The following is a 5759-nucleotide window of genomic DNA, read 5'->3' on the forward strand; positions in this document are numbered from 1 at the left end:
GATTGTGGTCATTGCAGACTTGATGGGCCGAATGGCCTCCTTCTGCATTGTAGGGATTCTATGATTCCATGATATCCCATTAATTATTTATTTACCCCTGCTGTTCATCTTTTCCAATGTCTCACTCTCTATACTTCTACAGTTATGGTGAGAGGATGGATGTAGCATTCCAAAGGTGTTCTTGCTCATAGGTTATACATGAGTTTTCCACTTCTTTGAGTTCAACCAATAAAACTCTGCATCAAAATGATATAGCAACCATCCATCTTGAAAGGCAATGATGTAAGCACTAAAACAATTCAGTTACTCAACCATGCTGCAATATCATCAGTGGCTGAAGAATCTAATTCAGGAACAACAATCCTGGCCACAAATGGTGTGAATGCAAATTACAGAACCACATAATGAAGCCAGACATACTTTCCTCATTGCTTTCTTTTCTTGTCTCTCTCAACCACCTCTCTTCCAACTCTTTGCATTCCGAATGCAGCATAGTCCCTCAATGTAACATCTTTGCTATCAACTGGGAAGATGGTGATAATCTTCTCAGTTGATAGCAAAGATGTTAAAAGTTTTCGACTCCTCTTGGAAATAGCTTTAAAACTGAGCCGAGTGATCTTAAAGCATCTTCATACAAAAGATCATTTAGAATATGACCATTTTCCCTCTGCTATAAATAACTGAGCCATCAAAGGGACCTATGTCTGGGAAAAGTTGTCAGATTTTCAACTTAAGTTTCCTCAAGTATTTGTTTTTGGCATGTGCATCCTCAGCATTGCTGCCTCACAGTGCCAATGACCTGGGTTTGATTCCAGCTTGGGTTACTGTCTGTGCGGAGTCTGCACATTCTCCTCGTGTCTGCGTGGGTTTCTTCCAGGTGCTCTGGTTTCCTCCCACAGTCCAAAAGATGTGCTGGTTAGGTGCATTGGCCATTCTAGATTTTCCTTTAGTATAGCCGAACAGGCACCGGAGTGTGACAACTAAGGGATTTTCACAGTAACTTCATTGCCGTGTTATTGTAAGCCTACATGTGACACTAATAAATAAACTTTAAACTTTTTAAAACTCACTTTAATAAAACAGTAAGGAGATAAAGTCCCATGAGGGTTAGTTACAGGACTTCACTTTGTCAAAAGTGAAGAAAATTTTGACATACGAAATATCCAGCATTTGATATCTGAATGAAAAAATGATGATTTTTCCTTCTGGTGATTCCAGAGTGTATTTTATATCTGGATCTCATGAGCTGTGCTACTGATTGATTCATCTAAAACTAATCCAAAAGTTTCACTTTCTGTGTTGTCACCAGCTTGGTTGAGCTTCAGCCAATTGCCTCTTCACCTTCACTTAGTCCATGGCAATGGGAATCATCAGCACCAATGTTCAGCTGAAGAGCAGCAGGGAGATAATTGGCAAAGAAGAAGCTGATGTAATACTAAAAGCTTTGTTTGATCTGAATATCATCAAGGATCTGCTGGAACTCCTCATCCTCAAATCAACCTTCCAAGCTGAGAATGAGAGCTTTGGTCTTGTCAGCCATTTCAGGACACAGGTTGACCAGACTGGCCAGCTCAAATTTGTGCAATTTTTTCTGGAGCAGCAGACTCCTGACACTGGTGATGCTCTCTGTTTTTGAAGCAGCTGAATCTGGCTGTGTAGTTTAATGTTTTCATGAAGATTTCAGAGAGCTCTTGTTCATCCTCTGCAGTCTCGTTCTGTTGCTTCCTGTGCTGCAGCAACATGTGCACCTCAAAGTTCAACAGGTTCTCTGTGCTTCAAATTGTTTGTGAAACACCAGCTGGGAAACGTCCTCCTCCATATCCCCAACCCGGGCTTCACTCCTGCAGGCCGCCATTTGGTAACAAGAACTCTGTCCTTGTCCACTTAACATTTAGAATTTAGCGTAGGTCTTTGCAAAGAGTCAATCTTCACTCATGCCAGCTGCAGGTGTTCTAGGTCTCACAGCCATCCAGCAGCATGACCAGACATATGCTTAGGAGACTCCTAATGCTCAATGTCATTTTGCTATTCTTCCAAATGCTTAGTTAATTGGTCAAAATGTGGTCACTGCTTTTCCATTCATCAGCTAAATCCAAGTTACCTAATAAAGTTCCTAGGTAGTATCTCTGTGGTGTAGATTTTCCCCTTCCTGAAGTTAGATTGAATATGAGGCCAAGTCACGGAATCTCCACATGTCCAATCACAGTGATGTTATAAAGAATGTTAAGCAGCCAATCACATTGAAGTGTTGTGTATAATTTGTGATATAATCTCAGCTATTGAAATTTCTAGTATTATTAACACATAATCACATACTTCCTTACACTGAAGGTCTGTCCAAACTCATTGCAAGCTATTGCAATGCTATTGCAAAGTTGTTTAAATTGAACTTCACTATCTACAAGCCCTCCATTGTTAATGGAAATAAGTTAAGTAATAGCACTGAAGACTTGTGATCCAGAACTTGCCAAGTTGTTCCAGTATAGTTACAACACTTGTGATCCAGAACTAGCCAAGTTGTTCCAGTATAGTTACAACACTGGCATCTACCCAGCAATATGGAAAATTTACTCAATTTACAGACTCAATTTAGCCTGTCTTGATGCTCTCTCCACTCACGTTCTTTGTATCTTAAAGACTTGATTAGCTATAAGTATTCGCATTCCAACCATTATTCATGTAAATTGAGTCTGTGTCTTTATATGCCCTGTTTGTGAACAGAATTCACACTCACCTGAAGAAGGGGCTTGGAGCTCCGAAAGCTTGTGTGGCTTTTGCTACCAAATAAACCTGTTGGACTTTAACCTGGTGTTGTTAAACTTCTTGCTCTGTACACAAGAAACAGGACAAATCCAACCCAGCCAATTACTGTTCCATCAGTATGTTCTCGATCATCAGTAAAATGGTGGAAGGAGTCATTAACAGTGCAATCAAATGACACTTACTCAGCAATAACCTGCTCACTGATCCTCAGTTTTTATTCCTCCAGAATCACTCAGCTCCTTACCTCATTACAGTCTTGGTTCAAACATAGACAAAAGAACTGAACTCCAGAGGTGAGGTGAGACTGACTGCCTTTGATATCAAGACAGCATTTGACCGAGTATGGCATCAAGGAGCTCTAGCTAAACTTGGAGTCACAGGGATCAGGGAAAGCTCTCTGTTGGATGAGTTATACCTATTACAAAGGAAGGTTGTTGTAGTTGTTAGAGGTCAATCATCTCAGCTCCAGGACATCACTGCAAGACATCACTGTAGGATGTCACTCAATTCAAGACTCCTCAGATACTGAAGCAGTTCATGTCCAATTGCAACAAGTCTTGAACAACATCCAGGCTTAGATTGACAATGGTAAGTGGCATTCATGCCACACAAGTGTCAGGCAATGACTATCTCCAACAAGAGAGAATCTAACCATCGCCCCTTGATATTGAATGGCATTGCCATCACTGAATCCCGCACTATCATCATCCTAGGGGCTGCTCTTGACCAGAAACTCAACTGAACTAGTCATATAAATACTGTGGCTACAAGAGCAGGTCAGAGGCTAGGAATCCTGCTGTGAGTAACTCACCTCATAGTTCCCATTCACCATCTACAAGGCACATGTCAGGAGTGTGATGGACTAGTCTGCACTTGCCTGGATGAGTGCAGCTCCAACAACACTGAAGAAGCTTGACACCATCCAGGACAAAGCAGCCCACTTAATTGGCATCCCTTCCATAAATATTCAATCCCTCCACCACCCATGCACAGTAGCAGCCATCTGTACCATCTACAAGATGTGCTGCAGGAAATCACTGAGTCTTCTTAAACAGCACCTTCCAAACCCACAACCACTACCATCTAGAAGGACAAGTGCAGCAGACACACGGAAACACCACCACTTGGAAGTTCCCTTCCAAGTAACCCACCATCCTGACTTGGAAATATATTACTGCTCCTTCACTGTCGCTGGACCAAAATCCTGGATCTCCCTCCCTAACAGCACTGGACTGCAACGGTTCAAGAAGGCAGCCCACCACTGCCTTCTCAAGGGAAATTAAGGATGGGAAATGTATTCCAGCCAAGCTAGCGACACCCACATCCCTTGAATGAATTTTAAAAATCAACAGATATGTGATTTTAGTTTTGGTCTTAAGCATGCAGTATCAGAGAGTTTCTACCTGATCTTGTGTACAGTAATACACTTTGGGGGTGAAATATGAAACCATAGTGAAAGAGCAGAGAGAAAACTATACCAAACTGTATGAGTGCTAAGTAGATTCATGTTTGACACTGCAGCAGATTTCAAAACTATGCGATTAATTTCCATTGTACTGATTTGGAACTTTGATCCCTTCATAAAAGAATCAAAGCTGACTGATGAGAACTGGGGTGGGGGGGATGCAACCACCTTATTCCACCAACCAGCAAAGAGCCTTTATGATGACAAGATTAAAAACCTTATTACAATCTATGAAGGTTATATAAAATGGGTTTCCCTTGCAAATAGTGTTAAGTCCTCGTTGAGTTTTGGTCTACTGATATAGAGACCACACTGACACTGTGGGAAGATAAATTAAACAAATATTTAAAATCTTGTAATGCTTTACCACCAGCATTAAGAAAACAGATTCCCCATAGTTGGTGCAATTGCTCCTTTGCTTTTGTACAACAACATGAGGCTGGCATCTTCGATGTCTTATGAAACAAGTAAATGTTGTGCCTGCTGCACAATCTGTTTTAACCCTTATACGGTGGACAAATAACTGCGAGTAGATGTCTGGTTAGTTCAATCAATATTTATTTAAGACACACAATCAATAATCACCCACCCAACCAACAATAACTTAATCTTACAGAAAAATACTAGAGTTTTAGTCCAATACAAGACCTTGACTTAACTTTGCGTGACTGGCAAGTACCCAAGCAGATATTGGCCTTTATCTGTTTTGGTCTACTGATATAGAGACCACACTGACACTCGGTCTCGGTCGTCCTCTGCGTAGTCTGGTCCTTTGGTCTGGTCTGACACTCTGGCTCTGGTCTTCCTTCCTTCTTGGGTGTGGTGGCTCTCCTCGTGCTGGCCGTCGCTGGCGATGGTCACTGTTGTTGTAGCTCGTTCGTGGGGTCACGAACTTGAGAGATTCTTGGTTGTGCAGCACCCTTTATACCCCGTTGGGTTTCGCGCTCCTTTTGGCCATTGCCAATCAATCGATCAGGCCTTGATCACCTTGATCGATAAAGTCCAATCGGGGTGCTGCCACACCAATTTCTGGGTGTGTCCCCAACGGCCATGTCTGCAGGTGCTGGGGCACGTAGGATTCACACCTCCCTCCCAAGAAGGGGTTACGGCGCCCTTATGTCTGGAAAACAACCCAGTTTGACCAGGAAGTCTCTGTCCTGGAGATGACCCATATCCTGTGTATTCACTCATCTGGGTTGCAGCCAGTTTATCTCTGTCTTTTAGGCTGCAGCCTGTCGTTTTAGTTCTGGCCCAATTGTCCCAGAGTGCTTTACACATCGCCATTTTAGATGGCCCGTTTGGCCACATAAGGCATTGTGAAGATGCTTAGGCACATGCTGTCACCCTCATCAGTACTTCAATTGGAACCCCATCTTTCCCTCCATCTTTCTATTTTTCTATTTTTCTATGTTTCTACTAGGTAAACCTAGTAATCTCTAAGGTAGGGACATGTTCGGCACAACTTTATGGGCTGAAGGACCTGTATTGTGCTGTAATTTTTCTATGTTTCTATGTTTCTATTTTTCCTGAT

General features: G+C 42.2%; 1 pseudogene; it reads right to left on the minus strand.

Moving 5' to 3' along the window:
- Positions 1–1435: 1435 nt before the first annotated feature.
- On the minus strand, positions 1436–1855 carry LOC144506819 (DNA-directed RNA polymerase II subunit RPB4 pseudogene; annotated as a pseudogene).
- Between the last annotated feature and the right edge of the window lie 3904 nt (positions 1856–5759).

This window comes from Mustelus asterias, chromosome 18 (genome assembly GCF_964213995.1).
Source record: "Mustelus asterias chromosome 18, sMusAst1.hap1.1, whole genome shotgun sequence".
NCBI lineage: Eukaryota > Metazoa > Chordata > Chondrichthyes > Carcharhiniformes > Triakidae > Mustelus > Mustelus asterias.